This window comes from Macrobrachium nipponense, chromosome 6, assembly GCF_015104395.2.
Source record: "Macrobrachium nipponense isolate FS-2020 chromosome 6, ASM1510439v2, whole genome shotgun sequence".
Taxonomy (NCBI): Eukaryota; Metazoa; Arthropoda; class Malacostraca; order Decapoda; family Palaemonidae; genus Macrobrachium; species Macrobrachium nipponense.
Genome location: NC_061108.1, coordinates 95,518,854 through 95,546,353, shown reverse-complemented (window position 1 = coordinate 95,546,353; position 27,500 = coordinate 95,518,854). Strand labels below are relative to the sequence as shown.

Genomic DNA, 27,500 nt, shown 5'->3' with positions numbered 1-27,500 from the left:
GAGGTCATTGTCGTCCATGTGATATCGTTTCGGCGCGTTGTCAAGGAGGGGTGGGAGACGGGTTGGTGCCATGCAAGACTGGGGGCGGGGCTCGTTATCGGAGGGTGACTTCCAACGGCACTAGCAAAGCTCACACACACACACACACACACACACACACAACCTTGATGGTGGTCGAGCCATTTCATTAGTGGATTCTGGCGAGCGTTGCCAGGGAGAGCATATAACATTAGCATATCTCTTAAGGATATTATAACCATTACGAAGCGAGCGATTGGATGTGTTTACAGGATCTCATAATTGCTGCCTAATAGGTTTTCTAGAGGTTTCGTGGAGACACGGAGTACCCGAATGTGACCCGCTGGATGTCTTTGAAGATTGTTACGGTTGGTTTGGAAATAATCTGTTAGGCAGTAAGAAATGGCATTGCTTCAGTAATATTTTTGTACGTTGTGTTACAATATAAGAAAGTTATTTATGACGTAATCTGTTAGACAGTAATTTATGGCATTGCTTGAGTAATATTTTTTGTACGTTGTGTTACAATATAAGAAAGTTATTAATGACACAATCTAGTTTGTTCTTTGCTATCCAATGATTTTGCTCGATATATATGAGAATTCCTTTTATGATTATAATCTATCAATGATTGCTATGTTCTCAAGAGAGTAAGGAACTGATTTCTGCGTTTCACTTTTTTTCGGAAAAGTCTTCCGATTATGATACTCGTAACTATAAGAGCTTTTTGTAGAAACAACAGACATACACAGAACCAGAAAAAAAATTAAAGTTAACGAATCAATAAACCATCTACGAAGTCATTCTTTCCGGAGCAAATTTTTAAGTTTGGAAGGTAATACAGTAATATAATTTATCTTGGTGATTTGATGTAATTCTTACTAGAAATTAAAGAGTTTAGTTAAACTAATTTAACCATAAGGAAATGTTAAAATTTACCCTATTAAAGCCGGGTCATCACTATGTTCCCTGCTCATTGAGAGAGAGAGAGAGAGAGAGAGAGAGAGAGAGAGAGAGAGAGTATATCTCAGTCTTACATCTCCCTTTACTTTTCATAAAACATGTTTATTTAGAAAAGCAATTCAACGCTGACTCACACCGATAAAAAAAGTCAAGCCACTCTGTGCTATAATCTCCATCCCCTCTAAAAAAATAATGGAAAGAAAAAAAAACAAGATTAGAAAAAGGAAAATTTAAGTAAAAAAAGGATGGAAAAAAGTCCATAATTGCCAGCAATCTAATCACTAAAGGGAAAAGGGAAGAGCGCTGTTAAAGCTGGTAGGAATTCCCATTGAAACCGGAATATTAATGCTCTTGCATGATGGAGCCTTTTTTTGGGAAGGAGGACGAGGAAAAAAGGCGACATTTGAAATTAGAACGGCCTCTCATCCTGGGGCTGGTGCCGGGGGCCTTGGAATTGAGAGAGAGAGAGAGAGAGAGAGAGAGAGAGAGAGAGAGAGAGAGAGAGAGAGAGAGAGAGAGATTTAGTAACTAATTTAATATAAAGGCAGGATAAAGTAAATTCCTTTGGCGATGAGAGAGAGAGAGAGAGAGAGAGGACTTCTGTCACTTGATTTTTTTTGTTTTTTTACTAGGTAAATATGTACTCTGAATTCCTGTATAAACTTTAAATATCAGCTATGTGTTTATTTTACTTCATTTCATTGTACCGAGATTTGTTATTTTTCCCCTCTTCGATTGAATGATTAGATGATTTGTAGCATTTAATGACCACAGATCTTAAACTGCGTCTGTGCAACTTTTATCGAGATAGCAAATCACAAACACATATTTCTAAAAAAGGAAATAAGATTTTCATTGCCAACTGAAGGTTTTTTCTTAGATTTTATTTTCGAAAAGCAGAAAAATCTCGATGAAAATGTCTAGATTTTGTCAGATTTTGTTTCAGGAAAACAAAATCTTCTTCGCAGAGCCTGGATCTCTCAGGAAGAGTGCCACTAGTCTTATCAACAGAGCATTCAGAAACTGAAGCCTCCCAGTTTGTATTAAGTTTCTGGGTTTTTTGGTACCGAAGAATTTAACTTTCTCCGAAGTGTAATCGGTATAAAATGACAATTCCTTTAACTAAGTCTCATTTTTGGACTAAACTTAAATGGGTATGAAATTATTTACGGCACGCTATGCTGAGCTCTCTTAACTTTTCCTCGCACATTTTTATTAAGTGGAAATGACAAGAAAATCACGGCTTTGGAAAATGTGATAGCCAAATTGTTTGGGTTAACATTTTATAAGTCTAAGGCCGATAGAAATGAATATTTCTTGTCTTTGAATATTTCTATGGTTGCTTACATTTAGAAAAGCGAGGAGGGCATACCAAATGGGCCAGAAGCTTCTGCATTTTGTTATTTCTATCCTTACAGTGAGTGATCTGCATCTACCCTATCTCCAAAGGAAGGATGCTCATTCCCACGGGAATCCATATAGTAGTACCCTTTTCTTTTCCTTTCTAATCCTATAGTGAGTGACCTATACCTCCTCAGAAAGATGTCCGTTCCCACCATAATTTGTTTACTCTTCTTTCTCTTTCTATCGATATACAGAGCGTCCTGTTTTTGCCGATCTCCTGAGAAAGCAGGCTCATTCCTAACGTAAACCATTTACCATATTTTTTTTATTTCTAAGCCTGTAACAATAGGCCTACGTTTGCTATATTCCCTAAGGATACTCATTCTATCCTTACAGACAGTGACTTACATTAGCCCTTCTTTCATCGTCGTATTCTTCCCAGCACGAGAAAAACAAAATAAAAAACAATCCTCAATAAAATCATTTCAGACCAGCAACCTTTGCCTTAGTGATTTCCAAAACAATCGGATCTTGACAGCTGTTCAAACTGCTCACGCTAAAATAAAAACCTCCCCCACAAAAAAAAAAAAAAAAAAAAAAAAAGGCTCCGCCTGACAGGCACCTTTCCGTCTGCCTTCGTTTTGCTTCCAGTCCCCCACACACAAAGCTCGCGCCAAGAATCATTTGTCATTTTCGGCGTTGACATTTCGAAGCTGCTTTCGATCTGGATGTTGGAGGAAATGGGTGGTGGTGGTGGGGGGAAGCGGTGGAGGGAAGGGGGGGAGGTGTAGTGACTCTCAATCGGAGTAATATTGCACAAAGCATGATTGAGCGTGGATCTCTCATCCAGAGAGGAAGAAATATGAAGGCACACTGGAAGTGTGGGACGCTCACTGTATTGGATGAGGGAAGATTTTCGAAATAAAATGACGGTGGATGATGCAGGAACTTACGTTTTATTACTTCACCGGAGGTACTTTTGAATGGATATCTTACAATTGAATCGATGATAGAATTTCGGTAGAAAAAAGTTTGGTCTTTCGACTGAATTTTGATTGATGGCCTATTTACCAATCGCTTTTTTCACTGAAAGAACAAATAAGTCGTATTATAAGGTGTTTGGCGCACAGACTCATATAAATCTATATATATATATATTATATATTAGAATATATATATATATAATGGGAATATATATATACATATGCCATCGGCTTTCTCTCGGGGAATAAATCTCGTAAAAGCTATACATGAGTGCCATCTATTACCCTAATGGAGCACTTCTCAAATTTCTTGTACTCTTTTCTTTAAGGTTGAAGTCATGAAAAAAATATAGCCTCTATACTGCTTCGTTTATTCACTCTACTGCCGACAGCTTTTCCAGCCATTATTTTATGGCTATCATGAGGGCAATATTCAACATAATGAAAATAATCTCCAATGTATGTGACCAAAGCCAAAAATATAAAATTAAAAGCTAGTATCTGCAAATATAACTAATGCATAAACGTCACACATCGGAAAACGTGAAAATTAACAAAGATACATAACTGCAGACGTGTCTGAGAGATTTTCCAGGAGGATTCCACAAGCCTCCTGGCTCATCTGGCTTTTGTCAGAATTCCTGAGGCTTCTAATAAAACTACCACTTATCTCGGTTTTTTTCCATCTGTCCACCCGTCTGTGGTGCTTGCGCATGGTAACACTGCATCCCGGGCTTTAAATAGGTATGCTATGTGTAAGTTTTAGGTAAATAAAAGGATATCTGGGTGTACATTTGCAACTGAAAAGTGTTTGAATAATTTACTGTACGCAGATTACACCGTTAATATTCGAAATAGGATATTGTTATTATTGTTGAATCTAAGCTGCCTTTTCAGGGTGACGAATGGAACAGCCAGACGCAGTGGCGGGAAAATTGCTTCTCTCGCTGTTCACTACAGCAACAAAAATGTATTGAGTTTATACAAATTAAAAGTATATACTGATATACTTACGTGTAATGAAGTAACACGTAGCTTAGTAGCAGAGTAGGGTCCAATAAAATTTTCATCTTGCCATAGTGAACAGCGAGAGAAGCAATTTTCCCGCCACTGCGTCTGGCTGTTCCATTTGCCACCCCGAAAAGGCAGCTTAGATTCAACAATAATAACAAGATCCTATTTCGAATATTAACGGTGTAATTCGCATACAGTAAATTATTCAAACACTTTTCAGTTGCAAATGTACACCCAGATATCCTTTTATTTACCTAAAACTTGCACATAGCGTAACTATTTCAAGACCGGACGCAGTGTTACCATGCGCGAGCACCACAGGCGGGTGGACAGATGGAAAAAAACCGAGTTATAGGAATAGACAGATACTAGAACATTAAATACAGGCTGCAGCAAACAGTGTGTTCAATCATCGAATAATAAAAGTTAAGAGCAGGAATGTGTTAAATGGTCAGGTGTCCTCAGACTTTCATTCATCAGCAGGATATTTTGTTGCAGGCCTTTGGGACTGACAGGAATAAAAGTATGTTATCTTGTAAAGCTACGTGGAAAAGTTTCAAGTTCTGTCCTTAGTGATGTAACTTTGTTGAATTTCACTTTCTCTAATTTGTAAATCTTAAATCATAAGCTTCATTTTAAGACACATTCAAAATCTTAAATTCCCTACCTACACATTGGAGTTTAGTTCCACTGTATATTGAGTATAGTCCCGACGTCAACCATACGCTAATAGCAGAAACAGCTATTGGTGTTAGGGTGAGTAAGTGGAACAACGTCACAGCCATTTTTATCTTTTCCTCCAAAATTTCAACAATAAAAAAAAAAATCAAGATAAAGCAGAAGTCTTGAGTTAAGGTGATGATACCATTACGCATTAGCCATTACCGAGAATACGTGTGTATGTATATCTGTATGTATGTATGTATATACACACACACACATATAGATATATTATATATTATAAATATTATATATATCTATAAGATATGGAGAGAGCAAGAAAGGGAAAGAGAGCAAGAGAGCGAGAGAGAGGATCATCAAGACATATCAGTAAACTTACTGATGCATGTGTTCATCGTTACGAATGTCGTAATCCAAGACTAATTTAGAAATGGCATGATATACCTTCTGGGAAGCATGAAAAGGTGCGATCTCTGACTTTTACAACATATTGCCCCTCGGGAGTATCGTGTGATGTGAATCATATGTGGAACAAATCCACTGTTTTAGGCAAAAACTTTTCTCACAGGGATGGTAAGATGAGAAGTGTGTGCGCGCGCGTGTTTGTATGTTTGTATATGAGAGAGAGAGAGAGAGAGAGAGAGAGAGAGAGAGAGAGAGAGTACATAAATATTCCGGACAGATAACATAAAGTTGTGAGAGCAAGTAGATTTGAGAAACATTCACAAGTGAAGATGTTACTCATTTATAAGATTACCGGATATAATTTTGTACGGCAAGTGTGCTCTCTTAGATAGTTCTTTTGTCAATCAGTGAATTAGAAAAAAAATTGTAGGTATTAAGGCGGTTACGATTTTTTTCTATAGCTAATTGTCAGCAAATAAAAAAAGACGATAAAGTTACCTAACACAGTCAGCACTTAAAGAAGCAGCAGAATTATACCGTAAACGCACTCATATATACTTGTATATATATATATATATATATATATATATATATATATATATATATATATTTATATATATCATATATATATATATATATATATATATATATATATATATATATATCACACGTGTGTGCATGTGTGTGTAAAAATATCATCTAAATATTGCATTATTTTCTCGTCTTTCTTTTAGACGAGAGTAGAAAGAAGACGTGCAGTATCATCCGATAATCGGCAAGATCTGGAAAATCTATTCTTACGGTCAGTATTATAAGTAGAAATGAAAAATTTCGGATGTGAAATGATTGAATAAATGACTCCATCCTCAATTTACAAACCTTAATTGACATGATTGATTTAAGTCGCTATGCATTCAAATGGGGAACGCTGTTGCTATTATCTTCCCTAAATTGGTTTCCTTTGCTTAAATGTGTCTAAGTTAATTTTTTTTTGTTCAACATAAGAAATTCTATGATTACTCATCGGAATGGAATAGCGTGAAAGTAACTTATCTGTACTGGTGGAATCACGCATAAAAACTATGATTAAGATACCTGCAATTGTCACTTAACTGATTTTTGTACAAGGGCATCACAGAAACTGAGGTCATCGTTCCACATTCATCATGGAACAAGATATGTTCTGTATATTTTCAGACGCAGGACGAACGGCATTCATTCTGAGTAATGAGCAGACAAAGAAAATATTCCAGGCCATGAAAGAAACATAGGGAAAGGCGCTGTAGTTCTACACCAAGCAAACGGCGCAGTTATTTAGATTAATTACTCGCGTATACCAGATGGGAGAAGAAAATTAGATGCAATTTCGAATTCCAGATAAGAGACTGCGATTACACACAATTAACTACTAAACGGGCCATGAAGGGAGGACTTCGAGGAGCAAAAACGGCTCGTAAAAACGACACACATAAGGCTGACGGAGACATTTCATTTTTGATAAGAGATCTGTTTATGTCTTTCCATCTGGAAGAGGAGCAAGATTTTCACCATAAGAAAAAACTAATGAGCAAAAGATAAAACGTAAAAGAGGGGAAAAAGTAGCACTCTGTGTGTGCGTGTGTGTGTGTGTGGTGGCCCTTACAAAGGTTGCTCCCCCTCCTCCGGTCTCCAGAGGCAGACTCGAGGAGTACAGAATATTCTCACCGCATACCCCAAAAATATCTCTGGAAATCCTCTAGAACCCGGCTCTTTAAGGGACTGGAAGAGCAGTTAAACCTGGGCTGGAAGCTATTGAGGTCTGGACTATAATCATATGTGTAGTCTTGGAGCTTGCGTCGACTATCTTTGACAACGTTACAGGATTTTCTCTCCTTTTCTTTGTTGCCTTTTCGAGGTGGAGGTAGAGGGACGGAGAGGGGAAAGAGTAAGAAGAGGAGGTGGAGGAAGAGGAAGGAGGGAATGCAGAGGAAGAAGAATAGGTTCTTCGATTTCATTGCCTTGGGACTTACATGCGTATTCCAGGCAGACACATATAAGGCTGCTACTGGAATCTTAATCCCATTTTCGATTCCGGTTCGAAAATGGAATCTCCCCCTTGCGATTACTTTCTTCTTTTCTTTGGTGGATACACTACGTTCGGTAACGGGTCCATCCGTCTGTCTATGTGTTTTGAGTATGAGTATAAAAGTGTTTATAATTAAGTGTCACAAGTAAAACAAGTATAAAATGCGCCGAAGTTTTTTCGACGCAATCGAGTTTTCTGTACAGCGTGTAAGCACTATGAAGCTCTCTGCCGCAGCCCATGAAACTTTCAGCCAAAGCCCAGTGGTGGCCTGTGTTGTTGAAACCTATACCGGTACCAGACGCACAATCATGGTTAACTTTAAATCTAAATAAAAGAAAAACCACTGAGGCTAGAGGGCTGCAATTTGGTATGCTTGATGATTGGAGGGTGGATGATTAACATACCAATTTGCAGCCCTCTAGCCTCAGTAGTTTTCAAGATTTGAGGGCGGACGGACAGACAAAAAACCATAACAATAGTTTTCTTTTACAGAAAACTAAGAAGTAAGTGAGCATATAAATATAAGAAACAAATAATTTATATAGGTACTGAAAAATGGAAGCGATGAATTGTTAATATCTTTGATAACATACAATTGGAACTACTCCTTTTTTCTTCTGTGATGCACAGGCATTCTGTTCTAGGGAAGTTTACTTAGCAAATTTCTTCCCTTTCGGATTGACGCGTAACAATTGATAAGAATCATTTTGAAACAGTCAAAATCCACTTATATTATTATAAGGGACTAAAAGACTGATAATGAAGATTTGACCTTACCTAGAGTTGGAAAGAACAGAGCCCGTCAGCCATTCAAGACAAAGGCGACAAGAGTAAGAATTTAGTAAAGAAAAGAAGAGGAATTCGATAAAAAAGAAGACTTGGACGGAGACATTTGCTCCTTTTTTTTTTATTGCCACGGCCTTACAAATGTCTGGAGTTGTTTTGATGCGAAGGCGTTTCCTTTTCAGGAATGGAAGACGTTTCCTTTTCAGGAATGGAAGACGTTTCCTTTTCAGGAATGGAAGACGTTTCCTTTTCAGGAATGGAAGACGTTTCCTTTTCAGGAACGGAAGACGTTTCCTTTTCAGGAATGGAAGACGTTTCCTTTTCAGGAATGGAAGAAGTACACCATAACACCCGGTTGCTTCGTGGGAAAAGTGCTGAGGGATTTTTATTGATTAGACTTTCCATTCATTGGGCAAAAAAGGTAATGGTGATATGCCCGAAAGAAATAATTAGTGTAATCCAGTATAATGAGGCATGGGAAATCATTTTTTTGACATGGAATATCTACTTTCAGATCATCGCAACTAATGATCTCATTAAGACATTAATATTTATGTGGAAATGGTAGCCCTATTCAAAATATGAACATATATACACACACGGGTACACACACCTACACACACACACACACACACACACACATATATATATATATATATATATATATACATATAAACACATATATATATATATATATATATATATATATATATATATATATATACGTACGTATGTTTATGGGAAAACAGCTTGATAACTACAACGTTTGTATCCGATTTAAATTTAGAAAGTTTAAAACGCCATGCTTGGCACTTAGAAATAAATTTTAACAGCGATTAAAAGTACAACGCTGAATCAGTGAGAAAAAGAAAGAAAAAATAAAAGAATGAATGACGAAAAGTAAGAGAGTTATAGCTAAGTAAAATAAACTAGATCTATTATAAACAACAGTAGGATCTTGCTGTCTTCAGAAAATCTGTGGAGTAAAATAAATTACAAAACTGTTCAGCAAAAGGAGGCTGAATTACCCCAACAAAATGATCTGATGAAGACGCGGATGGAAATTCTTTTTAAGATTTTATTCCAAGATGTAACATAGCATATACCTGTCTTACTCAGTGCCTTTTCTTTCTGATATGTCACGATGCCACACTGCTACTAGGTACACCAAGTGTTTCGTTCCCTTTAAGGACGTTTATGCGAGGATACTACTTAATTTTATCCACCGCTTTCCTTTATTCTTTTGTACGTTCACATTTTCTATTGAAATTTGCATTTTATTCGTCTTTGTTTCTCTCGGCTCGTTTCTTTATCTTTTCCTTTTTTTTATATAAGTAGATTTTTTTTTTCTAGATATACGCCTATGTATGCACACAGTGACTAACGGTCATTAAGCGTGTTCTTGTAGCAGTAATGTGTATCTCAGAAATAAGTTAATACCAATACTGTAAGATATAAAAATAATCTATTTGTCTGTGATTAATAGGAAGTATGTAAGCAAATGAAACCTCAACTAGGTAAAATACGCGCGCAAATCACAAAAAGACCTGTCTTGACTCCCCAACCAATTTAACTGTACGTTACATTCTAGTGAATATTATTGATAATCACATATATTACCCGATCCACAAGCAATTTTAGATTTAATAATAAGGTCTACGACATATATGCTACCAAACCTCTTCCATACTGCGAGAGAATAATTGAAAAAATGTTGCTTCGTCATAAAACAAAGTTCTCCGTGGAATAAAAGTAAACTCACGCCCGTGTTCGGTAACGAAAGAGTAAACAAAGGAACAAGACCTTGACATAGCCTCAGTGTTGATGCGACCAAAAGAAAGAAAGAAAAAACAAGATGGCTGGATTTATCTGTTTAGTGTCAAATAATCAGGAAAGCGCGGAAACCAGATGCGTCCTTGCTCGCTAAGGCCACTTGTCCCCGGGGAGCCGACCCAGCGGTTAACCTCAGATATACCAAGAGCTACAGCTTAATATCTCCGCCTTCCAGCCAGCAACAACAGCACATAGCTGATGCGTAGCTGCTGCTAAATACCCTTGAGCACAGCTGCTCTTAAACCTAACAACGGCAATAGCAGTAAAAGCAGGAAGGCGTATAGCAGTGGTTCGTCGTCATCTGCGCCCTTCCACTACTTCAGCATAGACTTCAGTGCTTTGGCAAATATATGAACTCAAAAATATTTGTTTGCAGCTGATTTCCACCGATCGTTGACTGTGACTCGTAAACTATGAAAATCTGACATTTGCCGTTGCGACACATATAATTGAAAATAAAAAGCTTTCACGACCTGCCAGATTATACCAGCATTTCCCTTTAATTAAACTAATAATCGAGATGTTTTCCTTAAATTAAGAGTGATAGCTTTCTTTTGAGATCTGTTTGATTTCGTTTTTATTCTGTTTTGCTTCGACACAACTCCTTGAACCAGAGGTTTTCCGCATGCAAACAGGCGAGGCTGTTCAAGCTAACTTTGAAAGCGCAACTGTAACTCCAAAAGCCTGCTCGTAAATGACATTTTTTTCTGCTGTTTTATAGCCGTGGAGGGTATGACGGGAGGTCCTAAACTGAGACGCTGTCCCAGGTTGTTGATTAAAACAAAATCTTATTAAAACACCTCTTCGCTGTTACGGAACGGAAAGGAGGCCATGATGAATATGTTAAAAGGTTGAGTTGAAGAAGCGAAGCTAACTAAGAAAAAAAATTATATATATACTATATATAATATATATAATATATAATAATATACAACTATATATAATATATTTAAAAATTTTATAAATTTTGCTAGCATTTATTTTTTTATATATATATATATATATAAGTTATATAATATAATATGATATATATATATTATATATAGTATATATATATATATATATATATATATATATATATGTGTGTGTGTGTGTGTGTGTGTGTGTGTGTGTGTGTGTGTGTGTGTGTGTGTGTGTGTTGTGCTTTTTCTTATATGTCGAAATTAATTTTGGATTACGCTCAACTGTTTGAGGTATTAGAACAGCTGTCTATACCCGTAAGAGGCTAGTTCAGCGAGGCATCTGATTAGTCTGATATCCATTAACTGCTGTATATCTAACAAACACATGCCAGTGGCAAAAAAATAAAGAAAAAATATATAATTTTCATCGCTGTACATCCATCATTTTAAAAATTCTGACCTACCTTGTACTTCCCCGTAAAAAGTAATTACCATCATCGTAAAATCTTGATAAGCAATTATTTGACGTTCGCGTGATAAAGCAAGCGTTCCATCTTTCAGTTAGAAATTTACTCAAGATATTAGTAAATCTCTAAAAAAAAAATTCAACTGCCTTTAGAAAAATGAATGGACATCCTTATAATATATGAACACCATTGCTCTATCAAAGTCATATACTACAACAATAGCACGGGGAATGATACGGTGGATTTCGACATGATGACGACGGTGAAGTTTATGTTAATTCAAAGACCTTGAAATGACGTTAATTCATTTGTTCCTGTCTACATAAATTAAGGAGATACTCCACAATTGTATCTCATTCTCAGGAATGGTTGATAGACATAGCAACTGAGATCGGTAAACTATAGTCTCGTTTAGAACGTTGCAGATTTGATCACTAACCGACCTGTATTTTGTGATATAAAATAGGAGAAGCGCGGAAAGTGGGTGAATTAATTTACCAGTGTACCATTTCACTGATTAAGGAGAGAGAGAGAGAGAGAGAGAGAGAGAGAGAGAGAGAGAGAGAGAGAGCACATTAATAGACAATATATATATATATATATATATATATATATATATATATATATATATATTCCGAAGGAAGTAGTAGGGAAAGGCATCCTCATCTTTCAACAGTTTATTAATGCCGACGTTTCGCGACGAATTCCAGGTCGCATTTTCAAGGCTAAAAATATATATAAGTTTACGAACATTAATAATTGATCTAATTTAATTTATATTAAAAATGTCATGGCAACAGCTCTCAATACAGTAAAAAGTAAAAAGTTAAAAGTTAAAAGTTAAAAGTTAAAATTGAAAAGCACCTCCAAAGTCAGACATATTAAAAGTACAGGACTTCACTAAAATTTCAGAAACACCTACCTATACAAAAGAAAGAGTAAAACTGATACAATATAGGTAAAAATACAGTGAGGCAGACCAGCTGCCCAAACTAGGCTATGAACAATTTTACAGAGGACGTTTGTATTTAACGACGGTACAGTCTTTTTAATAATGATAGATTCTAAAATTGTCAGGTTGTTGTTGTTCCGCAGTTGGCCCAAGATAGAAAAATCCTTGCTGTCAATATATGTTTTACATGTTTTTGAGTGATTCCGTATATTGGATTGTTCTGGATTAGATAACCTACTACCTGTTCTATGGCTTATGCCCCTGTGGGAATCAATTCGAACCTTCAACAGCCTCCTCGTGCATCCCACGTATGTCCCGTGATCACATCTCGGGCAAGTATATTTATATACGACGCTGGACGAAAGCAGAGGACTGAGTCGGTCTTTGACTCTAAACAGCGATCCAATGGTTAAGGGATTTTTGGGGATAATTTTCAAGTCCACAGCTGGAAACATCTTTTGAATAGTGGATGTGCATGTTCTCCTAAAGGTATCATCATGCAAGAAAGGGAAACTTGCAAACATCTTTAGTCTCGATACAAGTTTCCCTTTCTTGCATGATGATACCTTTAGGAGAACATGCACATCCACTATTCAAAAGATGTTTCCAGCTGTGGACTGTATATGCTCCCGTGCTGTTTTCAAAATGTACTTATTCTCTGGAAGAATCACTTGTTTACCGCGGGTATCCTTCAAGGTGTGGCTAGCCTATGACTCCTCCTCCTCTCTGTAGAGTGAAAATCGCCCTTATGGCTAATGTGGTAGTGTCATTTTGTATATTAAGCCTTCTTTTGACTATGGTGTTCTTTGTAAAATCAGTATGCCTCAGTAAAGGGTCCGAATAGGACCGAAAGTACTCGGCCAACTCGTTTTTTCATTTTTTCCTCCGTGACAAAAAAACCTTTATTTATACATAGCATCACGTTTTATATACTTCGTGATCAAGTTATTCTATATATATATATATATATATATATATATATATATATATATACAATAAATAGCTAAGCATTTTACACCTTTATATAGTGCTTGACTTTACCAATAACACTCAGTAATAGAATAACAGCATTATTTGTAAGAAACTGGCATTGCATCATCGACAAAAGAACTTTACTTGCCAAGTTTTTAACATCAAAGTATTCAATGTATCACCTTTGTCTCATTTGATATCTGGTACAAGACTAAATTTCCTGTTAAGAACACCAGACGTATAAGTAAATCTACTACGTGGTAAATCTTAAATTCTCGAACAAGCTAAATAACAGTCGCTTCAGCAGAGACGAATAGTTCCACAAACCAATCAAAGCACCAAACCATCCAAGCGTAAATAAAAATAGAAAAGCACACCTAGCCAGAGAATCAAGGAGTTCCCAGAAAAAGAAACAAACAAACGCGTGGTGCAGAAATAAACAATTGTTTCTGGTGGCAAGGCTTAATTCAACAGACAAGTATCACGAATATGTTCTGATATTGACACATCTTGACATGTGCTGAGGCCGGCAGGTAGGAGGGATGACATCCGGTACACCGGTTCTGAGGAAGTTGAACAAGAGGGGAAGAAGACGCCAGACCCTTCCGAGACCGAGGGGAGAGACAGAGAGATAACGAAGGCTAAGCCCTGGAAGGAAATCTTTGATGGATAATGAATAAAGAAGAAAGGTCAAAGCATGACCGGGAAGAGGTAAAGTCAATGTAGGAATTAAAACAAGGTGAAGCGGCTGCCAGGCTTTAGATTTGAATATTCTCTGTTATAACGAGAACATGAAAATATTACCACTAAAGTCAACGGCACTACTACTGTTACTATTTCCATCACTCTTTTCTTCTTTGTTTTCCTTACCCTAATTATTTACGAAGGTGAAAATGGTAATATTCTTTTATTAGTGGTATTGGTAGATGGAATAGTAGATGGAATAGAAGTAGAAGTAGCAGGCATAATAAGTATTACTTAAGGACTTACCATGTCTTGAATGTCGGTTGAAAACCCAGAATTTTACATTAATGTGCTCACTAAAACATTATTTACAAGAATTTCTGCCCTTGTCGGGAAATGTAAATTTGTTATGCTTCCGGTATTTCAGACCTGAACAAGATGATAATGCGACTTTAGTCCATTCTTCTTTCCAAAAGAATGTTTGCACCTGAGTTAAGGCCGGGACTCGAGTTTTCGCTAGGTAATATTCCCCTACTCGGGGAGTAAGCCTACAAACTACATTGTTGTTCTTTTTGTTAGGGGGTTAGGAAAGGTCTATATGGAAGAGCCTTGAAAAGGTCTAAAAAAGGTGTTTTGCGTTGAGTTAAAGATACAGGATCTATAGGATAGGATATTTATGATTTATTGATTTGAATGAAACTGTAAAAAAATAAATAATACGCTTTAGGATAGGATATTTATGATTTATTAATTAGAATGAAAAAGCAAAAAAATAAATAACGCGCATGTTAAACAGCACAGAAAAATGATTACTAATAAAATAAGCACATCTATTTTAATTTTCGTTGGTGAAACAAGGCTCTCTTTGACCGTAGATTTTAGCGTTTTAATTTATTTGGTGTAATGAGTTTAGGCTATGCTTCTGTTCAATTATTTTGTTTCCACTTATAACTGAGAGTATATGAACGTGTTTAATTCGTGTCCATGTTAGTTGATCCTTGTTGATAGTATAAGTAGTATTAAGTGTGAGGATTAAATACGAAGCCCACTTCACGTTAAGTTTGGAATATAATGTTTACAACTTATGCGTGAGGGGAAAATCTTGCACGAGTTCCGAGTAAGCTGGAGGTCGCATAAGGCTTTGTTTTTCTTTACTTTTTATCTTTATATATTTTTTCTCTTTTCCTTCACTGATGACTACCCTGTCCTTCGTCTTAGCTCGTTAAAGTCCTTTTGGTCTTTCTACAGTCGGCCTAAACACAGAAACTTGCTCTTTGAGTGTTGTGGCCATCCTGCTTCTGCCATGTATGGATCTGAGAGTCTTAAGGCTTGTTCTGAGGACGTTGGAAGTTGAAGAGATTTGTGAATTACTCAGATACCAGTCCAAAAAGAAATCTGAGCACGGAAAAATGCTTTAATGTTCAGCGTCATAAGAAATGTAAATGTCTCAGCGTGTCAGATGGCTTCAGACTAAGCTTATCTGTAACAGATGCATCGCTATTTACCAACCTGTCTTAATGCATCAGAGTGTATGTAATATTTCAGAACACCTTCACGTAGTTGAAAGTCAGGTAGATATCATGACCTAGAACGAATTAAGGGAGCACATTTAACCTTGTAATAACTCCGGGTGAAGTTCGCTCAGGAGGAGATGCAAAAAAGATGGAAAGAAATGGCGCAATCGTGTCGCAAGAGCCGAAGGATATTGTAAAGACCTTTGAGTCTGTCTTGCAACATCGCGGTCACCTTCATGCCATCACTTACATTGTCTATACTTTAAATTCAATTTAATGTCCGCTGCTCTGTTACAATGTTTCTGTACCATTTTGTTTGTTTCTTTGTTCGTTTGTGTATGTGAGTGTGTGTGTGTGTGTGTTGGAGAATTATTTCGTCCGCAGACAATTTCTGAATGGAGACCTTTATGGTATAAAAATAGACGTCCATTGATCCTTTATCTAACATTCATAACATTATCAATATAAAATCAAAGGCTTGGTAAAATAATGTTTCATCTCTCCATTGCTTACATGTGACTCTTAGCAAACGCGCGCTCTCTCTCTCTCTGTAATTAGATTTTAATTAAACCGATATCATGTTGCAATTTTATTTTATTGGCATTATTCCAATTATTTTGCAAGATAACCTGTTTTATTTATGTATTATTAAAAATAACTCTTAAATACAAAGAAAAACTTTTTTGTATAGAACGATTTTACATCCATAATCGGTTTTATAAATACACTAGACCTACAGTACTAGTGCTTTTACAATAAGTAAAAAAAGTATATATATATATATACACGTATATATATATATATATATATATATATATATATATATATATATATATATATATATATATAAGCTTCCATCTGTTTTATCCTCACATCAGTACGATTAATTCTCATTCATGAAACGTTAAATTTCCTTTATGCGCCTAATGCCGCATAAAGAGAAAAGAGATACCAGGATGAAATCAATTTCTAGCCGATAACGCAATAGGTGGTAATGGTTATTTTACATACATTCACCGGCGACAGCCTCAAACAATATACTATTAAGGCCTAGAATACGAGACACAGCACTACTATTTCTCTCGGCGTTTTCACCAGGCGGAGCCGGATAAGACTGAGAAACCTACAATTTTTATGGCTTCTAATATATGTTTACGATGTGTAGTGCGCCATATTGTGTTTACGGTTTTTATAGAAGAACAATGATTTTTTTTCCCCTTGTTGTGTTTGTTGTTCCCTACGATTCAGCGAAAAGATTATTTGCCTGGGTGTGTGTGTGTGTGTGTGTGTAAGAGGAAATGTGAATACTGACGAGATTTACAGAGCAACGAATTCTTATGCTGTGTGTGTGTGTGTGTGTGTGTGTGTGAGTGAGTGAGTGAGTGAGTGAGTGAGTGAGTGCGTATGTGTGTGTTTGTTTGATGATTTTTTTTTGTTTCTAACGATTCAGTTAAACATTTTTATGACAGAGCGTAGGTTTGTTTGAGAGATGAAAATGTTGACTACCTATGTGTAATTTAAAAAACTCAGACCAGAGTATAAAGAATAAAAGGTACACATAGATTTTCAGTATGAAGGAAAGTTTAAGCACAAATCGAAGGAATAATAATAAAAGCAATAATAACACTGATGATGATGGAAAGAAGAAGATACGGAAGAAAGCAGGCCAATTCAGCAACACTACTTTTCTTAAATGTCAAAGACGGATGCCATCACAGATGCGTCAAACCTCGACTTTTCTATCCTTGTGAAATAAGTTCTGTAACAATGTCTGCGCAAGAAATCTCCCACGTAAAAGAGAGAGAGAGAGAGAGAGAGAGAGAGAGAGAGAGAGAGAGAGAGAGAGAGAGAGAAAGATTAGGTGCCTGTCACCAGTCGAGAGATTTTCCCTTACATGTCTGAATCCCTCTGGAACTAATAAGGCTTCTCTTAAATGTTGACCACGTGGTCCCTCTATGTCCTGCTCTTCTGATTCTCCTCCTCAGTCACCTCCTCGTATACATGACTTCCCTTCCCACCTTTCCCTAACCACATTTTCTTACCTTTTCTTTATCTGCTCCTTCCATTAACGACCGTCCATCCTCCTTTTTCACTCTTCATTCCTCCCAGATGCCTTCACTCCTTTCAACATTTCTCACTCTTTCTCTCCTTATCTATTATATCCATCAACTCACAAATTCCTTCGACGCTTCTTCTTCATCCCTCCCATGTACGTACATTATCTTGTCCTTATGCTACTCCTTCCCGTTACAGTCTCCTATTCTTCGTTTTCACTCTTCATTCCTCCAATATGCTTTTAATTCATTCAACATTTCTCATTCTTTATCTTCCATCAACTCACAAACCCCTTTCGCTATTCGATTCTTCCTATCCACCTTAACCCCTTTCAGATTTCTCACACTTCTTCCCTACTTTATCTCTATACCTCCCTTCCCACTTCAATATCCTCCCCAACCTTTACCCCTCCCTCCTGGGATCATTACAATCCCAGGCTACTTACTAATATCCCAGGGTGTTAAGGCCTCCGCCTCAAGGCAGTGTAATTAGTGTAATAAATTTGTGATCCAATAAGAACGGTGCCCGCTGGTGTATTCTAGGTCGGTGCTCGCAAATAAGCTCTACCTTCCCAAACTCTTCCCCCCTAACCTCTCCCCCCCCCCCCCCCTCATTCCAAGTTATAACATCCCTTGTGAGGCTTTGCTGTGTTTGGAAAACGCGTGTTTGTTTATGTGTTTACTTTCGGAGACTTTACCTACGTAAATGATACACGCCATTTAGTGTAATATATTATATTTATGATCACCTTTTTCTTAAGAGAGTAGATAATAACTTGAGCCAGCATTCCTATAATGGACTGGGGTTTACTGGAAGCTTGTTTTCAAAACTTTTTTTCTTCAGTCTGACGCAAAATATATAGCTTACTGAAGGGATATATTATCTGGACGTTATTTACTGAGCTTTAATCTTTTTTTGTACATATATATTTAGCTTGTTTTCAGATACATAAAAAACTTGTGCCTTGGCTGTCACTTTGCTGGGTATGTGAATAATCATTTCATCTATATTAACTGTGGATTACTTCGGTATACAGAATTTACTCCACTGTGAGTTTACGGATATTTAAAATGCCCAATCTTCCATACAGTAAAAACAACAATTAGATTCCGGCAAGAGGAACGGAAACATTCAATCGAAAGCTTTCTACTGCATATATGTTAAATAACAAAATCAAACAGGCAAACTGCTGTGGATTTACTCTCCAAAATAAACTCAATGTCATAAACCTTTGGTTAATTTGGACAAAAACTGGTACTTAGGTGCCACTGACAGTAAAAATCCTACATCAAGCTACAAGAAAAGCATAGACTCTCCGGATGCAGGATCTGTCAACCACCACCCCCACCCCCCCAAAAAAAAAAAAAAAAAAAAAAAAAAACTCAGTAGGACTTGTAAATTGAAACACCAAGACAAGAGCGACTGTCCATCTCAAACCCCGTACGCAAGAAGTTTGTTAATGGGATTCGCCCAAAAGTGATGAGAAATTCACTCTTGGAAGGAGGCATGTGCTAAAATTGTCGTTGTATCACAATATTCAGGGATATTCGTTACCTCAGTCAACATTTCCAGTTCACTATAATGTGGAAGGACCCCAAAAAGTCAAGAAACTCCTCTCTCTCTTGGACCTGCTATTGTAAAGACAGAAATTGCTGTCCTTTAGAACCATGCTCAGTGAGGGCATAGAATCTAAAGCTGGAAGTGTGCAAGACTAAGAGTCTAAAGTGAAACACGAGATATATGTGTGTGTCAAAGGGGCCAGGGACTTATATTTTCATGCAATGTAGTGTTTATAATATAAGCCTCCAAGACAATAATGAAAACTTTTATTCACACCATAGCATCATATAGATATATAGATACATAATGCGTATTAGCATATTTGGTGGCTTCATTGTCCTTACTATTTTGAGAATTATTATCTCCACCTACAAACATATTATTAATAAGCATGGAATTCCAATGACCTGTACTGAATGCAATGACAGCATACCTATCCTAAGAGGAAGGTTTAATTAAATTCAGTATTCAGCCTGAAAAAACTTTGCATGGAATTCTCTTACAATTTCCATTGTCCTCTTCGATCCCAATTTCATTTTCATATTTTTCTTTTTCCTTTGCTGCGTATTGCCATTATGTGTCCTGCCTCACTAGTCTTTGAAGATATTGAGAAAATATGAATTAATTTTTCCCCGTCCCTCATCAAGTCCTGATAAGCTGTTTTAATTTTACGGGAGTCCTGTGATGATGAAGATACGCCTCAGGATCTATGTAATTACTGGATTAACTAGTAAACACCTTTGGTCGTTTAGGCAAAGCGTTATTATACTGTAGCAACTTCAAGTTTATCAGGATATAGAATTATCCCAGGATGATTAGACTCTATTAAGTGTTTACAAATAATAAATCCAAATCCCCTATAACATAAATTTTTGGACAGAATATACGTGACATCTGATCATAATTCATGAGAATTATTAATGTAATTGTCTATTAGCTCGATAAAATTAACAATGAAAACCTACTATATCGGATTAGATGTGTTTTACAATCAACGCCACGGGAAAAAGTAACAGACCAAATACTTCAATGATAAACATAGCCCCTCATTAAAAAATTACCCGCGGAGACGACATTAATACCTTTTTTTCCTAATTATACCTTGCTAATAAAATACAAATTCTTAAGTACCTTGAGGTATGACCATCATCATATCTAAGTACTTAAATCCACTATAAATCACCAGATAAATACAAATTTCTATATTAGATCATTCAGACTTCGGCTACACTTTCCCTAAGAAACGTCAAAGGAAACTGAAACGCGTTGGTTAACACGTACAGGAAACCGAAAACAGTTACAGCTCTTTTTATGTTGTCTAAAATTACAATTGTGATGATAAATTTTGTATTCACATAGCCAACGGACACTGTATCTTAAGTAGCTGCTGGCTAAGACCGACGTCAACGTGAATGACATTTCCTTTTTATATTCGTTCAAATTTCCACATTAATTCGTGCGTTTCTTCTTCGTTTTTACATTCCGTATTCGCTTACGGTGACGTATTCCTTATCAAATCGGTTTAAATTCGATTGTAGTTATTTAGGCAAGCGCCACCACTACGCACATCAACTTCACCTTTACCAATAGTTTTTTTTTCTCTCTCTATTAAGGCATCACGCAAACAATCTTCAGCGGAATTTATCTATGAGGCTTTTAAATATTGCAGGATATTTATGCTCCCTCTCTCTCTCAATTATAAATTCCCTTTATGAATGGGGTTAAACATCAGGTCATACTAGATAAAAATCGAGAATGTTTGTCACTGGAAGTCAATCATCCTCTCTCTTTTACTTTCTTTCTCTCTCCTTTTCACCATTTTAATTAGATAATTGCTAGGATATATGCATACATGCATATATCATGTTTATCTAAAGTAATGAATTCAAGACAGAATTATTAATCATAGGAAGGAAAAGTGTTGTCAATGATGGTACACATATACTTTATACAACAAAACAATTCAAAAGGGATGAAAGAAGATTTTTCTGAGTTCTACAAAGTTCTTCCGGGCAGTGCCGGGTTGGTCAGCTGGTATGTAATATATATATATATATATATATATTGATAGATATATATATATATATATGATATATATATATATATGTATTATGTATGTATATATATATATATATATATATATATATATATATATGTATATATATAGATATATATATATATATATATATATATATATATATATATATATATATAGTATGTATATATAGACACCATAAAATTTAACAAATAATTGTTCAACTATCATTTTATTTTTATCTATCTATCTATCTATCTATATATATATATATATATAAATATGTAAATATATATATATATATATATATATTTATATATATATATATATATATATATATATATATATATATATATATATATATATCTACTCTCATATAAATGGATATTCAGATTCCTCCACTGGAACCAAACAAAAAAAGGAACAATAAAAAAGGGTAAAAGCGAACAACAAAAACAAAATCGTGACATGTGAAAATATGAAAAATTCAACCCTTTCAATATACACTATATCATGGTTAGAAAAATTCCAAACTGCCAATCTAACAATTCCCGGATATCTGCAAAAAGAACAGTAGAAATCCTGTCGCTCAGATTTCTTGGAACAACATTTCATCCTTTTTCAAATTGAACTTTTTTTATTTTTATTCTATTTCTATGATGACTGTTGTTTGTTTGTCTGTGAGTTTTTTTATGTACTGTTACTGTTTACTAACCCGTTTTAACAACTGCCTCTTGATTAGAGTGACAGAAATAGTCTGACTTATTTCCTCTTCAGGAATTTGGTTGGTTCTTTTAGTAATTGCTTTGATTCAGAAAAAAATTTACTTTTTATGTATAATTTTTCATTATTCTTAATAAAATTAAAATATGCAAACTGCTACTTTTTCTAAATACAGTTGCAGTTTACTATACAATTCTCAGTATACTAAATGATAAAAAGTAACATGATAAATTGCAATTTTTTCTTGGTAAGTTGCAGTTTACTATATTTTTTTATTATTCTTAGTATCCTATATATTATATATAATATATATATATATATATATATATAATATAATATATATATATAAATAATATTGAGACTGCAACTTTTTTTCTGAAGAAAGTTGTAATTTACTATATTGTTTTGTAAACGGCCACTATTTCCTAAATAAAGTAGGTTTACTATATTGTTTCTTTCATTATTCTTAGCATACTAAAAAAATAATATAGTAAACTGCAACTTTTTTCTAAATACAAAATAATCTAATAAACTTCAACCTTTTTCTAAATAAAGTTGCGTTTACTGTACAATTTTTCATTATTCTTAGTATTCCAAATAAATAGTTTGCTTGATTAACGTTACTGATAATGAAGGTCCTTTACAAAGTCTTTGATTTCCTCTCCTGTAAAATGGTACCATATTCTCGATCCCCCAGCCAGACTGGAAACAGTCATGACTCAGAATCAAGATCTATAGATATAACCTATAGACCTTGCGCAGAATATTATGAAGGGCTATGCTCCGAGCGTGCTTGTTTTACAAATGTTATTTGCTCTATGGCATACTTCTTTGGTTTTTTTTTAACTTTGGCCCACCCGTTGTGGTTTTTTTGTACTTTCTTTCATAATTAGAATTATTAATTTTTTTCTTGTAATTCTGTATCTTGCTATATCTTCTTTAGTTCCTAAAGAACGCAAGGCCCTGACATTAGCGTATACATGAGCATATGCTGTAGTTTTATGATCTAATGTAAGTTTATGGAATGTATCTTGAAAATATAGAGTACATTTTAAATAATACGCGCTCAACCCTTTATAGAACAACAGTGTACCATTGACGCCTACGTAAGCAAGAACGAAAATAGTATTTCCTCCGGATAAAAAGAGAACAAAATTACAAGTAAACCTGATAATTACGCCTCCTAATTCAAAACAAAGCGTTGAGATTTTTCTCTCTCTCTCTCTATCTCTTTCACACTGTCTCTTTTACCAAACAAATATGAATTTCCCTTCCAAATGGAAGTCACTGGTGAGAAAGATATCCACCATTGTCTCTAACAGGCTTTTCCACCTCCGCGCCTCTTCCACACTGTTCCATTTGTCTTCCGGGATCCAGATGCTGAGAGCTCGAATACCCACTTGCGTCCCTCAGCGCTGAATACCCTTTTTTCTTTCTTTCTTTCGTTTTTTGCCCCCTTCTCTCCCCCTTTTTCACCCCCTCTCCTTGAACCGGCTTTACCTTTTCGAGCGCTGGCTAATATTTTTCCTATTCTCGGGAATTTTATCTCTTATTCTTTTGGCCCCAACTTCAATGGTGTACCTCTGTCCGTCGGATGCTTTTTTGGGGTCTCTTAATCTTTATGCGAGGCCAAACGCTCTTCACTTGATAGAAGAGGTGATGTGACATGGAATTAAAGGGTAGGGGCAGAGAGAGAGAGAGAAGAGAGAGAGAGAGAGAGAGAGAGAGAGCTGCGTTTAAACGAAAGGATGGGCCCCATCTTTTTTTTTTCTTCCTTATTCGTTGACACGTTCTCTCAACTTCCTTTTCATTAATTCAATATAAGTTACAGCATAATGTGCATTATGATCAGCAACAGGACGTTCTAAATGTTTCATCTGTTTAATCATTCACTTACCTAAATATTCATTCATTAATATATTATTCACGATGTGCTCCCAGGTTCAAAAGGAAACTTACGATCTTTTAATGTATTCACTTGATCCAAAATTAATTCATGCTAGATATTGCATAATTCCCATATGATCTAATCTGCAAGACGTAAGAAAGGTGAAAGATTTTAATTCTGTTTCAATAAACGTCAACTCTCACAACTCCAGTAAAGATGATGAATGTAAGGAAGTGCAGGGAAGCTAAAAGTAAAAAAAGAGCAACTCTTCCTCCTTTCTTTCTCTCTCTTACTTTAGAGAGAGAGAGAGAGAGAGAGAGAGAGAGAGAGAGAGAGAGAGAGAGAGAAGCTAGATATAGAAAAAGATTAGTGGCATTAGTGAGAGATGCTCTTTCATCTGTGGTTGCTCATACTCGCATGTAACTTTACTTCCCGAGATCAAACGATGCATGATGATATTCAGCAGCCTACGTCTTAAACCGGCAGTTATACAATAAGCAATGAGCTATAAAAGAAAAAATATATAGAAAAAATATATATACCTAACCGAACCTGTTGCATCACTTCAGTCCTCTAGGTAATAACTGGCTGCCAGGCGGTTAGTCCTTGCCGGTTGCCAGTTGCTTAAGATGGACGTGCTGCCTAACGTCACCCATTCTTCTAAATTTCGCTATCTGGGATTTTTTTTTTTCAAGATGGCAACTGCCTAAGAGGGTTTCGAGGGAAAAGTTCAAAGATAAAAAAGAAAACCAGTTTACTCAATACTTTGTTTCCTATCGCTCTGTTTCTATATCTTTCTCTTACGGCATCAACTTCTGTTTCGAACTTTGTCCTCAGCAAAACGTTGTTTTATCTATGAGGACGAAGGGCGATCATCACCGTATTCACCTTCTAAGTCTACACGATAAATAAAAGGTGAGCACACACTGTGAAACTGTTATTAGTTTGAATGCTGTGCTATATCTTCTGCATGAGCCTTCCCAGTTGTCTTCTACCACATTTATAATCACTGCACCGTTGATCTTAACCTTGTCTTCCCCTATGGTTCTATTAGCTCTGTCACTCTGCCAACTAATTTCAAAGTCGCCTTCATCCATCTCCACCTGAGATTTCGGTGTTTGCGCCGTTTTCAGAAACTGATCCTCTCCCACCTATTCGTTACCAACAATCATCCCACAACGAGCCGATCTACCAAGCACTTCGGTAATCTCTCTTATTTACTGGTCGCAACCTATTGTTGAGATCAGCATCTGGTATTCTAAATCTAATTTCATATCAACATTTGGTTCCGAGCACATACAACCACACTTACTCATATTATATATATATATATATATATATATATATATATATATATATATATATATATATATATATATATATATACCTACATACACACACACATACACAATATATATATATATATATATATATATATATATATATATATATATATATATATATATATATATTATGTATATATAATATGAGTAAGTGTGGTTGTATGTGCTCGGAACCAAATGTTGATATGAAATTAAATTTAGAATACCAGATGCTGATCTCAACAATAGGTTGCGACCAGTAAATAAGAGAGATTACCGAAGTGCTTGGTAGATCGGCTCGTTGTGGGATGATTGTTGGCAACGAATAGATGGGAGAGGATCAGTTTCTGAAAACGGCGCAAACACCGAAATCTTAGGTGGAGATGGATGAAGGCGACTTTGAAATTAGTTGGCAGAGTGACAGAGCTAATAGAACCATAGGGGAAGACAAGGTTAAGATCAACGGTATATATATATATGTGTATATATATATATATATATATATATATATATATATATATATATATATATATATATATATATATATATGTGTGTGTGTGTGTGTGTGTGTGTGTGTGTTAGAGCACGGGGTGAAAACCGTATTTCCACTCTCCTTTGTTATCGCTATGTAAGCCAAAAATGTTTTGTATGGCCAAATATATTTATGCTACACATACGACAGGATGTAAAAAGTGAAAAGATATTACATATATCAACAAATAGCAATTACAATGACAATACCATTTAATTTAGTTAAAAATAAAATAAAGAACTGAAGTTGGAGGAGGAATAACTTTCTAACACTTTTACATGACCTAATTTAATCTTCGGGCGAAGTAAGTTTAGATTTTGTACATTTTTCTGTATCTTTTTTTTTTTTAATCTTTTGTATTTTCTATTTTATTCCAACTGCGATACGCTGCAGTTTCCATGAGGGAGGCAGGGGGAGGGGGGGCGGGGGAAGAGAGTTTAGGGCTATTGAACGCAGGCATCCCTAACACACTTACCCGGAATGGACCTGGCCCGAGCTGTAAGCCCCGTTCCTAATGCTGGTGCGCGCTGCTTATATCCCTTAACTTCTCGAGTTTCGAATAAGCTTTGGCCTCGGTATCAGTGTCAATTAAAGTCAACCTTCAACTAGTAATGTTCCCTGAAGTCTCTCTATTACCTTTTGCTTCCGGACCTTCTGCTGTCCTATTACCTCGGTTCCGTGTCGGTTGGGTTCTTGTGCTACTCCGGATTGTTCTGGAGGTTCTGTGATTAAATTTCGCTGCGCAGGACCTGTTCGTTGTGTCTAGTCTGCTTATAAGATGACCTCAATTATTGTTGTGACTGGATATTTGAAAAGAAATTGCTGGACTAAATTCTGTTCATTACGTCACAGAATTGAAATTAATTTTCACGGTTGTCGTCAGTCTCGTTTTCATTTGTGGAAATTTGCAAACATTAAAACTCTGAGGTTTTCGACAATGGTACTTTAACGTGTCACTGAATCAGTCTTTGTCATCTAATCATGAATTTTGTTATTTGATTATCTTCATTTTCAGTATGCAAGTGAAAGAAACGTTTAGCTTTTTAACAGAAAGTAATGTTATTTAACTTAGGGGTCACAGTGGTTACAACCATATGGGTTTTTAACAAGATGTCTTCATCTAACGTCTTCTCTAATTATTCCTAATATCTAACAAATCACCAGGAATTATGGCGAACATCTAAATATATTTTCCTATTCGCCTTTATTTTCGTTAGAAAAAACAAAAATTCTTTCATAATTTGTAATCAACACGAACACGCAGCCATGAAATTCAACCCTCTGTACGGATGATATCCCCTAATTCTCCCTCTCTCTCAGAACACAACTATTTATTTACTCAGTTTTTTCAAATAATTTTCCGCCCAATAATTTCTGTCTTGCCGCCCTGGCCAATGCTGGAGGGCGGGGGCGAATCTCCCTGCTCCTAATCCCGACGTGACCGTCGACAAGGATCTCCCTACAAAAATCCACAGGGCCAACCGACCATGAAGCGACCACCTCCCATGAATTACATTTGCCTGAATCAGCAGTTGTCGTGAAACGACATGGGCGTAACAGCAATAATCCCTATACCTATCTATCACAGTAGTCATAATCGTGTGTCATGGTGAGTTTGGGCTAGACAGTAGGGAGCTATTAGTCTTCCCCGCCATTGGGACATCCACCATTAAACAAGGATTGTCGTCTCTGTCTGCTGCTGGAGAGCTTCTTTATAGGTTGTGTCTGACTCATCTCTCTCTCTCTCTCTCCCCCTCTTTCCCTGGCTCTCTTCCTCTCCGTTCCTTGAAATAATAACAGAA

The 27,500-nt window shown here is 36.0% G+C and overlaps 1 protein-coding gene across 8 annotated transcripts in view; it reads left to right on the top strand.

Annotated features, from left to right (window-relative positions):
• LOC135216362 (kinesin-like protein KIF26B) overlaps positions 1-27,500 on the top strand; it is a 618,765-nt gene that overhangs the window by 157,524 nt on the left and 433,741 nt on the right. The gene's annotated exons all lie outside the window — the stretch shown is intronic.